Below are 12,479 nucleotides of genomic sequence, written 5' to 3'. Positions count from 1 at the left end.
TTAGTGATGTTGGTTGAGGGATAAATATTGGCCCCAGGACACCGGGGAGAACACCCCTGCTCTTCGTAATAGTGCCGTGGGATCATTTACAACAGTAAAAATTACATCACCAGCTACAAGAAATGGAAAAGCTTGGTCCATCCTGAGCTAAAGTCAGGTTCGAAACATCTTTCAATATAGAAACATAGAAGATAGGAGCAGGAGTAAGCCATTTGGTCCCTCGAGCCTGTTCCGCCATTTAATGTGATCATGGCTGATCATCCAAATTCAGTACCCGGTCCCTGCTTTCTCCCCATATCCCTTGATCCCTTTAGGCTTAAGAAATATATCTAACTCCTTCTTGAATATATTTAATGAATTGGCTTCAACTGCCTTCTGTGGTAGAGAATTCCACAGGTTCACCACTCACTGGGTGAAGAAATTCCTCCTCATCTCAGTCCTAAATGGCTTACCCCTTGTACTGGCCATGCTAGACGTGCTCCTATCTAGTTATCCAGCAAATTAAACACTTATTCAAAATAATTCTTCGTGAAGCCGTTTGCTGTTTGAAGCCTTTACTTGAACAAATTTTGTGAAACTGTAAACAAAGATAAAGTATGTTTTGTACATAAACTGAGTACTATACATTTGATATTACATAAGATATAACATATTTACAACAGTAGAATAGATTAATTGTATAACTAACTAACATTTGGACTCACTTTTGTAACTATCAAATATTAACCTTTTATAAACATATTATTGTCAAAATACTACTCTGACAACGTTGCTATTATGCTAGCAAACAAAGATACTCACAGATATTACGCTTGGCCTAACATATGAAATCAGATTACATTGGATTGTGAATCCCTTATGGAATCCTCCATTACTGCCAGGTTCTTCCTGGAATTCTACTTCCTGGGATTCTACTTTCTGGGTTACACAGGAAGAAAGGTACGAATGTCAAATGACCTCTCACAGGAAGAAAGGAACAAAGGTCAAATGACCTCACACAGGAAGAAAGGAACAAAGGTCAAATGACCTCTGCTTCATACAAACACACTGCTAACACATAACCACCACCAGAGGGTACTATCTGCACATAAAATAGTCCATCGGTCCAGAACACCCCTTATCCTTAGACTGTGACCCCTGGTTCTGGACTCCCCCGCCATTGGGAACATTCTTCCTGCATCTAGTCTGTCTAGTCCTGTTAGAATTTTATAAGTTTCAATGAGATCCCCTCACATTCTTCTAAACTCTAGCGAATATAAGCCTAATTGACCCAATCTCTCCTCATACGTCATTCCTGCCATCCCAGGTATCAGTCTGGTGAATCTTCGCTGCACTTCCTCCATGGCAAGAACATCCTTCCTCAGATAAGGCGACCAAAACTGCACACAATACTCAAGGTGTGGTCTCACCAAGGACCTGTACAACTGCAGCAAGAAATCCTTGCTCCTGTAATCGAATCCTCTCACTATGAAGGCCAACATACCATTTGCCTTCTTAACCGCCTGCTGCACCTGCATGCTTACCTTCAGCGATTAGTGCACAAGGACACCCAGGTCTCGTTGCACTTCCCCTTCTCCCAATCTATTGCCATCCAGATAATAATTTGTCTTCCTGTTTTGCCACCGAAGTGGATAACCTCGCATTTATCCACATTATACTGCATCTGCCATGCATCTGCCCAATCACCCAAGCTGTCCAATTCATACTGGAGTTTCTCTGCATCCTCCTCACAGCACACACGCCCACCCAGCTTTGTGTCGTATGCAAACTTGGAGATATTACATCTAGTTCCCTCGTCTAGATCATTAATATACATTGTGAATAGCTGGGGTCCTAGCACCGATCCCTGCGGTACCCCACTGGTCACTGCCTGCCACTCGGGAAAAGACTTGTTTATTCCAACTCTTTGTTTCCTGTTTGCCAACCAGTTCTCTATCCAAGTCAGTACCTTACCCCCAATCCCATGTGCTTTAATATTGCATGCTAATCTCTTATGCAGGACCTTATCGAAAGCCTTCTGAAAGTCCAAATACACCACATCCACTGGTTCTCCCTTATCTATTCTACCAGTTACATCCTCAAAGAATTCCAGTAGATTAGTCAAGCACGATTTACCTTTTGTAAATCCATGTTGACTTTGTCCGATCCTGTCACTGTTTTCCAAGTGCTCTGCTATTACATCTTTTATAATGGACTCTAGCATTTTCCCCACTACCAATGTCAGGCTTACTGGTGTATAATTCCCCGTTTTTTCTCTACCACCTTTTTTAAATAGTGGGGTTACATTAGCTACCCTCCAATCCATGGGAACTGTTCCAGAGTCTATAGAATTTTGGAAGATGACCAGCAATGCATCTAATATTTCTAGGGCCACTTCCTTATGTACCCTAGGATGTAGATTATCAGGCCCTGGGGATTTATCGGCCTTCAATCCCGTCAATTTCCCTAACACCATTTCTCTACGAATACTGATTTCATTCAATTCCTCCCTCACATTAGACCCTATGTTCCCCGACATCTCTGGTTCTGTCTTCACAAAGGAGGACACAAATAACCTCCCAAAGTATGTATTTAATTGGTCTGCCATTTCTTTGTTCCCCATTATAAATTCCCCATATTCTGAATGCAAGGGAACTACACTTGACTTCACCAATCTTTTTCTCTTCACATATCTATAGAAGCTTTTACAGTCAGTTTTTATGTTTTATGCAAGCTTACTCTCATACTCTATTTTCCCCCTCTTAATTAATCCCTTTGTCCTCCTTTGCTGAATCCTAAACTGCTCCCAATCCTCAGGTTTGCTGCTTTTTCTGGCCAAATTATATGTCCTCTCCTTGGATCTTATTCTATCCCTAATTTCCCTTGTTAGCCACGGCTGTGTCACCTTTTTTGTTTTATTTTTATGCCAAACAGGGATGAACAAATTCTGTAGATCATCCATGTGATCTTTAAATGTTTGCCATTGCCTGTCCATCATCAACCCTTTAAGTAACGTTCCCCAATCCATCCTAGCCAACTCGTGCCTCATACCATCGTAGTTTCCTTTATTTAAATTCAGGACCCAAGTCTCTGAGTCAGCTACTTCACTCTCCATCTTAATGAAGAATTCTATCATATTATGATCGCTCCTCCTCAAGGGGCCTCGCACAACATGATTTATCCTTTCTCATCACATAATACCCAGTCTAAGATGGCCTGATCTCTAGTTGGTTCCTCGACATAGTGGTCCAGGAAACCATCCTGTACACACTCTAGGAATTCCTCCTCCACAGTATTTTTACTAATTTGGTTAGCCAAATCTATATGTAGATTAAAGTCACCCATGGTAACTGCCGTGCCCTTATTGCACGCATCTGTAATTTTCCATTTAATGCCATCCCCAACCTCAGCTTTACTGTTTGGAGGTCTGTATACAACTCCCACTAACGTTTTCTGCCCCTTGGTATTTCTCAGCTCTGCCCATAGAGATTCCATATCATCAGAGCTAATATCCTTCCTTACTATTGTGTTAATCTCCTCTTTAACCAGCAATGCTACCCCACCTCCTTTTCCTTTTTACCTGTCCTTCTTGAATATTGAATACCCCTGGATGTTGAGTTCCCAGCCTTGGTAACCGTGGAGCCATGTCTCCGTAATCCCAATTATATCATATTCGTTTACATCTATTTACGCAGCTAATTCATCCACCTTATTACGAATGCTCCTCGCCTCGATGTTTGCGCTGCTCGCGAAATCAATTAGACATTTTGCGGCGGCGCTAAACACTACCGCCAGGATCTCCTGCACTGGCAGATCATGACATCAGTTGAGTGCGCAAAGCCCCGGTAGCGCCCCGGACTGGATATTGAGTGGCGCCCCCTGCCTTACCACCTGCCGCTAGCAATGACAGGTTGAGGGGAGCGTTTTGCAGTCAGGAAGGAACTGGGGGAGCGCTATTTAAAGGCGACCGCTTCCTGTCTTTTTATGTTGGTGACATTTTTGCACCACGCATTCTGAGAGAGAGAGAGAGAGAGACTTCTGGAGAGATTCAACGCTGTGTGAAGGAGTTTTGGGTACTGAGCAGCACTTTGCAGGTTCATTTTGATTTGCCCTTGTATCGATTTAGAAGAGTGTGGGGGCTGCACTCTGAGCTCTTTCCCTGGGTCTCTCCATTGTTCTTTCCAGCAGATTTGATGTACAGGTCTCTCCAGGCCGAGATTCAAGGCTGCAATGAGCAGGGTGTGGATGGAGAGCAAGATCGACCCTCCCCTTTAAGAACTGGCCGGCGCCAGTGTGTCTGTGTTCCATTGCTAACTGACATCACATGAGCTTCGCCAGCGCTCTGAGGTAGCGCCTCGCTCCTCGGCCTTTGCGCCTTAAGACAGGTGTGTAGCTCCTGAATTAGCACTCCAATCACCTCCAGGGGCGATAGAGGCCAAGTTTGCCATCGGAGGCGATAATTAGCGCCAGGCGCTAAACTTTGCGCACGGCCGATAATGGCGCCCCAAACGGGCGATACTGAATTTTTCTCCCCAAAGCCTTCAGGCTTTTTTTTTAACACTCTTAGTCCTTTTAGAATTATTATTTACTGTAGCCCTGTTTGATTTAAACCCTTGATTTATCTACCTTCCACTTTTGCTTTTCTCCTTCTTGTCTTTTGTTTCTATCCTTACTTCCCTTTCCTCTGTTTCCCTGCTCAGGTTCCCAACCCCCTACCATTTTAGGTTAAACCCTCCCCAACAGCACTAGCAACACTCCCCCTAGGACATCGGTCCCGGTCCCGGTCCCGCCCAGGTGCAAACCGTCCAGTTTGTACTGGTCCCACCTCCCCCTGAAACGGATCCAATGTCCCAGGAATTTGAATCCCTCCCCCTTGCACCATTCCTCTAGCTACGTATTCAGCTGAAATGTCCTTCTATTTCTACTCTGACTAGCACGTGGCACTGGTAGCAATCCTGAGATTACTACCTTTGAGGTCCTATTTTTTAATTTACCTCCTTACTCCCTATATTCAGCTTTAAGGACCTCATCCTGTTTTTTATCTATATCGTTGGTATCTATATGCATCTTGACAACTGATTGTTCACCCTCCCCCTCCAGAAAGCCCTGCAGCCGCCCCGAGACATCCTTGACCCTTGCACCAGGGAGGCAACATACCATCCTGGAGTCTCATTTGCAGCCGCAGAAACGCCTATCTATTCCCCTTACAATAGAATCCCCTATCACTATAGCTCTCCCGCTCTTTTTCCTCCCATCCTGTGCAGCAGGACCACCCATGGTGCCAGGAAGTCGGCTGCTGCTGCCTTCCCCCGATAAGCCATCTCCCTCAACAATATCCAAAGTGGTATATCTGTTTGAGAGGGGGATGGCCACAGGGGACCCCGCACTACCTGCCTGCACCTACTACTCTACCTGGCGGTCATCCATTCCTTCCTGCCTGTGCAGCCTTTACCTGCGGTGTGACCAACTCATTAAACATGCTATCCACGATGTCCTCAGCATCGCGAATGCTCCAGTATGTATCCATTCGCAGCTCCAGTGCCACAATGCGGTCTGCCAGTAGCTGCAGCTGGATACACTTCCTGCACACATGGTTGTCAGGGGCCTGATTTCCCACATAGTGCAGGAGGAGCATGCCACGGGGGCGAGCTGTGCTGTCATGACTTACCCTTTAATTAATTCAAATTAAATTAAATCAAATCAATACCACCAATTACACTACAATTAAATGATATACTCAAGGACCCTTGTTTACTAGCACTCCCCGCTACACAACAGAGACCCTAGAAATTATAACCACAAAAATTAAGACCTTCTAAGCTTTATAAACTAGTAACCTTAACTGTCAAACTATAGAGTAGTATAAATACTCATGTGGCCGTACTCATCCAATCAGCTGCTTCCTCTTTCCCGCGTCACTTTTTGAATCATGACGTGGCTGTGGAATGCCGCCGCCGGTCTGTGAGATTGGTAAGTGTGGTAAACCACTGTATTGTATATTGCCACCTCTGGGTGGCGCTGTGTATGGAGGCATGCCTCAGCTGACTCCACCCACTACTGTATGGGTTTCGTTCAGACTTGTTCAGTCACTCACGAAGAAGCATGGTCTCTTCTTAGCTAATAAAAGCCTTATTCATCTCTTCTTTCGACTCATCATCTCTTCTTCGACTCATCACCTTTTATGAAGTAATTGATAAGCGTATCAATTTTATTAGCTAAAAGTTAAATGGCGACACCTGAGGAGCAACAACAGCAACGGATACAGCAGACATTGCTGAGAGCCCTCAGACCACCACGCCTGGACCTCGACCCTCAAGATGTGGGTGCATCAGCCAAGTTTGAACACTGGCTGAGCTGCTTTGAATCCTTCCTCGCAATCTCACAGGTTACAGAGGAGGATCACAAACTGAAAATTTTGACCGCCCAGGTGAGCCATCAAGTATATATGCTAATCCGGGACTCTAATACGTACGTGGCGGCCCTCGAGCTACTAAAAGGACAATATACGCGCCCAGTGAACACAATTTACGCCCGACACCTCTTGGGATCCCGCAGGCAGCAACCGGGAGAATCGGTAGGGGCATTTGCACGGGCGCTACTGGCACTCTGCAGAGACTGCGATTGTAAAGCGGTAACGGCTGTGGAGCACGCGCAGGGACTCGCCTGTGATGCCTTCGTCAGGGGCCTCCAGTCAGACCACACCCGGCAGAGACTGCTAGAAAGCAAGGAACCCGACCTGAAGACGGCCATTGCCCTTGCGCTCTCGTTAGAGGAGGCCCACCGAAACCTCGAGGCATACCCCCGTAACGGCGCCGAGACATGGCAATCGAAACCGTGGGACATGGGACCGCCGCCCCCGGCACCAACCGCTGCAGCGACCCAACCGAGACAGCAGCCTCCAGTAAGAACTGCTTCGATGCCCAGTAACCAGGCCCAAAAATGCTATTTCTGTGGCCAGTTAAAACATCCCAGAGCGCACTGCCCAGCTAAGACAGCTACCTGCTCGGGCTGCGGGAAGAAAGGCCATTACGCTAACGCCTGCAAGGGGAAGCCAGCCAGCAGCGCAGCGTGCGGGCCGTGGGAGCAGCCATCTTATCCGCCATTTTGTGTACCCCCGGCCGCATGGCATCCGCCGCCATCGTATCCAATGCACTCAACCGCCATTTCGTCACCGGAACCGACCACCGTCTCGGCGGATGACTATAGTGACTCACTAAGCCACATACTGGCCTCCGTGACGCTGGATCAAGGCCACCCTCACCATCTATCCAGCTCCATGATGGATATCGCGGTAAACGGCCGCGCCACCAGTTGCCTGATCGACAGCGGGAGCACAGAGGGTTTCGTCCACCCCGACACGGTACGTAGCCACTCCCTCACGATTCTGCCAACGCACCATCGCATTTCTATGGCGTCCAAGTCCCAGTCAATGGACATCAGCGGCTACTGTGTGGTGACCCTGTCAGTAGGGGGCACTGAATATCAAAAATTTAAACTGCTAGTCCTGCCCCGTCTTTGCGCTGCCGTCCTGCTAGGGTTGGATTTTCAGTGCCACCTTAAGAGTGTCACACTAGCATACGGTGGACCCCTCCCCCCACTCACAGTCTGCAACCAACAACTTTTAAATCGCCCGCTGCAAACCACCTGCAGCCTTTCCACATTAAAAGTCCCCCCCCCTCCCCTGTTCGCTAACCTCACCCGCGACTGTAAACCCATCGCTACCAAAAGCAGGCGGTACAGTGCCGGGGACAGAGCTTTTATCAGCTCTGAGGTGGAGCGGCTCTTGAAGGAGGGCATTATCGAAGGTAGCACTAGCCCCTGGCGAGCCCAGGTTGTAGTCGTTAAAACCACTGCAAAACGCCGCATGGTAATCGACTACAGCCAAACCATAAACCGGTACACCCAGCTGGACGCGTACCCCCTCCCTCGCATATCTGATATGGTCAATCAGATTGCGCAATACAAAGTATTCTCCACCATCGACCTTAAGTCAGCGTACCACCAGCTGCCCATCCGCCATGAGGACCGCCAGTATACTGCCTTCGAGGCAAACGGCCGCCTCTACCACTTCCTTAGGGTCCCCTTCGGCGTCACCAACGGGGTTTCGGTCTTCCAAAGGGAGATGGACCGAATGGTTGACCAGAACGCGCTGCGGGCAACCTTCCCCTATTTGGATAACGTCACCATCTGCGGCCACGACCAGCAGGACCACGACGTTAATCTAGCAAATTTCCTCCGTACGGCCCAACGGCTGAACCTAACGTACAATAAGGAAAAATGTATGTTTCACACCAAGCGCCTGGCCATCCTCGGCTGCGTGGTGGAGAACGGAGTCATCGGGCCCGACCCCGACAGAATGCGCCCCCTAATGGAGCTACCCCTTCCCCACTGCCAAAAAGCACTGAAGAGATGCCTGGGGTTTTTCTCCTACTACGCCCAGTGGGTGCCCCTCTATGCAGACAAAGCCAGGCCCCTCATCAAAGCCACCTCCTTCCCCCTGACACCAGAGGCGTGTGCAGCCTTCACTCTTATCAAGAACGATATCGCGAAGGCCGCAATGCACGCGGTGGATGAGTCCATCCCCTTCCAAGTGGAGAGCGATGCCTCCGACTTCGCCCTAGCCGCGACCCTTAACCAGGCGGGCAGACCCGTGGCCTTTTTCTCAAGGACCCTCCAGGGCCCCGAGACGAGACACTCCTCCGTCGAAAAGGAGGCCCAGGCTATTGTAGAAGCGGTGCGTCACTGGAGGCATTACCTGGCCGGGAAACGATTTACCCTGCTCACTGACCAGCGTTCAGTAGCTTTTATGTTTAATAATAAGCAGAGGGGTAAAATCAAGAACGACAAGATCTTGAGGTGGAGAATCGAACTCTCCACCTACAATTATGATATCTTGTATCGGCCAGGGAAACTCAATGAGCCCCCAGATGCCCTATCACGTGGTACATGCGCCAACGCGCAGAGTGATAGGCTGCAGTCCCTCCACAATGACCTCTGCCACCCGGGGGTCACCAGGTTTTTCCATTTTATCAAATCCCGTAACCTGCCCTACTCCATCGAGGAGGTCAGGACCATGACCAAGAGCTGCCAAATCTGCGCCGAGTGCAAACCGCACTTCTATAGGCCGGACAGAGCAAGCCTGATCAAGGCCACCCGCCCCTTCGAACGCCTGAGCGTCGATTTTAAAGGGCCCCTCCCCTCCGCTGACCGCAATGTGTACTTCCTCAACATAGTTGATGAGTACTCCCGTTTCCCCTTTGCCATCCCTTGCCCAGACATGACCAGTACCACGGTCATCAAGTGTCTGAATGACATCTTCGCTCTGTTCGGGTTCCCCAGCTATATACATAGCGACAGGGGCTCATCGTTCATGAGCGACGAACTTCGGCAGTACCTGCTAACAAGAGGTATCGCCACGAGCAGGACCACCAGTTACAACCCCCGGGGGAACGGCCAGGTGGAAAGGGAGAACGCGACGGTTTGGAAGGCAGTCCTCTTAGCACTAAAATCTAAGGGCCTTCCGACCTCCCGCTGGCAGGAGGTCCTCCCTGCAGCGCTTCACTCCATTCAGTCACTGCTTTGTACTGCCACTAATGCGACCCCTCATGAGAAAATGTTCGTTTTCCCCCGGAAGTCTACATCGGGAACCTCGCTACCGGCATGGTTGACTTCTCCTGGGCCCGTCCTACTGCGGAGGCACGTGAGGACGCATAAAACGGACCCCCTGGTCGAGCGGGTGCACCTCCTACACGCCAACCCCCAGTATGCCTGGGTGACATACCCAGACGGGCGGGAGGACACGGTCTCCATACGAGATCTCGCACCCTCGGGTACCCCTGAATTACCACCGTTATCCCCCTTACCACCGTTATCCCCCTTACCACTGTTATCCCCCACCACCCCTCCCAACCCAACCCCTGCAGACGGCATGCCAAAGCCCCAGGAATCTTCACCAACCACCCAGACACCAGACCCGACGTCGGATGCTGCAACACCACCGCCGCCACCACGACGATCAGGACGTCAGACAAGGCCTCCTAATAGACTTAACTTGTAGTACCCTTCACCCCGCCGGACTTCACATTAAACAAGGGGTGAATGTGGTAAACCACTGTATTGTATATTGCCACCTCTGGGTGGCGCTGTGTATGGAGGCATGCCTCAGCTGACTCCACCCACCACTGTGTGGGTTTCGTTCAGACTTGTTCAGTCACTCACGAAGAAGCATGGTCTCTTCTTAGCTAATAAAAGCCTTATTCATCTCTTCTTTCGACTCATCATCTCTTCTTCGACTCATCACCTTTTATGAAGTAATTGATAAGCGTATCAGTAAGTCTCTGAAAAAGCCCGCGAAACTGAGTATAAATACTCACCGACTTCTCCCGACAGCCAAACAGGACACAAGGAAAAGCTTGCTGCCTGTTGGGAGAAACATCTCTCAGCTCTACCCTGAACCTCTGTCTACTGACCGTTTCTCTGAACTTTCCTCCTTCCCAGGCTCCCAATAACTCTTCTCACAAGCTCTTCCTCCATCCTCACTGTGAAGAATCCACAACTTGCAGCAGTCTCCTGATTAAAATGATTCTTTCTCAGGACCTCAGAACTGTGAGTCGCTTTACCTCCTCTCATCTTTTGTTATTCCTATAACCCGCAGGTCTTTAAATCCATAATCACTGACTCTTGACTTAATTTGTCTTCTCTTGATAGCATCTTGCACTGTGCACTTTAGCCCTTCACTTAGGTTTCTTAAAAGGAAAAGCAGCAAACATTCCCTTTATGATCTTTCACCTTCCCTTTAACGTTTAGGGTAAATTCCCTGATCCAGTGCTGAAAAGAGCTGTTTGGAGATGGGTCTACTATACTTTGGTGCTTATTCTTTGACCTACATTCCCATCGAGAACACGTCCCCTCTGGGAGCCTGAGGTCAGTGAATTTACCCTTATTTCTATTGCATCCCAAGGTCCTATCAAGGAGGCAGTGAAATAGCAGAGGTAGGTTTATTATTGACTGGTTTATTTTAACTCCTCCAGTTTAACCGCATTAGTTACTGTACAGTCACAGCCCGGTCCCAATGTTTTATTACTGGGCAGGTTTATTAATCACTTTCTACTCCTAATTTTAAATTACTAACAGGCTGTATCCTTGAGTTATGTTTTGTGTTCATGTGACTGGAGTTAGAGTAGAGCGCTACCCACAATCTACAAGATTTTGACAACAAATGGACAGCCTGATTCAAACCTGGGGACCCCCTGTAAATAGCGACACACTCCCGGTGACCCCCTGTAAATACTGACAGGCTCCCGGGGACCCCCTGTAAATACTGACACACTCCCGGGGACCCCTTGTAAATACTGACACACTCCCGGGGACCCCCTGTAAATACTGACACACTCCCGGGGACCCCTTGTAAATACTGACACACTCCCGGGGACCCCCTGTAAATACTGACACACTCCCGGGGACCCCCTGTAAATACTGACACACTCCCGGGGACCCCTTGTAAATACTGACACACTCCCGGTGACCCCCTGTAAATACTGACAGGCTCCCGGGGACCCCCTGTAAATACTGACACACTCCCGGGGACCCCCTGTAAATACTGACACACTCCCGGGGACCCCCTGTAAATACTGACACACTCCCGGGGACCCCTTGTAAATACTGACACACTCCCGGTGACCCCCTGTAAATACTGACAGGCTCCCGGGGACCCCCTGTAAATACTGACACACTCCCGGTGACCCCCTGTAAATACTGACAGGCTCCCGGGGACCCCTGTAAATACTGACACACTCACCGGAGCTTTTTGTGCTCAAGTCTCTGGAGTGGGACTTGAACCCACAACCTTCTGACTCCGAGGCAAGTGTGTTACCCACTTTTTTTTATATTATACTTTATTGAACATTAGAACATTTACAACATCGTGATCATTACATTGTATGATACAAATCAATTCCACTGCTCTGCACAGCCATTCCGCCACCACATTTTAACATCAAAACCTGAAGTTTAATTTGTCACCTGTAACATATATTAATCGATTGTACTTTAAAAATTGGTTGTAAAATACTGTCCTTAAATTCCTTTCTGAATAAAACATCCACAGAGCCTTATAATGATCTTTTAGCTTATATTTAAAATACTCTTTTAGATTGATTCTCCTCCCCTTAAAAAACAAAGCATTCCTTCTTTGCACAATCACGAATCTAGCCAAACTGAACATTAAATTAATTGCCGCTCCGCTGGACTCGGGCAGACTGTCCTGCAATCCCCATCTCAAAATTGAGTCCCACGGGATTCCCATTCTCGCTCTTCGGTCCCCACCCAGCAAAAAAGCTTCACACAACTGTCGAACATAGTACTTAAAGTCATTTAACTGTGGACATAACACCAGTAAATGGGACAGAGTCTCATCCCGTGTCCCACACATTGGGTAAGTTGCCCCCTTCACTCGTCCAATCTTGCACAAGACCGTCGTGGTAAAAATCCGGTAATGAGCC

Source organism: Somniosus microcephalus, chromosome 18 (genome assembly GCF_052327205.1).
Source record: "Somniosus microcephalus isolate GS21.2 chromosome 18, FLI_Smic_1.0, whole genome shotgun sequence".
Taxonomy (NCBI): domain Eukaryota; kingdom Metazoa; phylum Chordata; class Chondrichthyes; order Squaliformes; family Somniosidae; genus Somniosus; species Somniosus microcephalus.
This window is presented reverse-complemented; position numbering follows the sequence as displayed.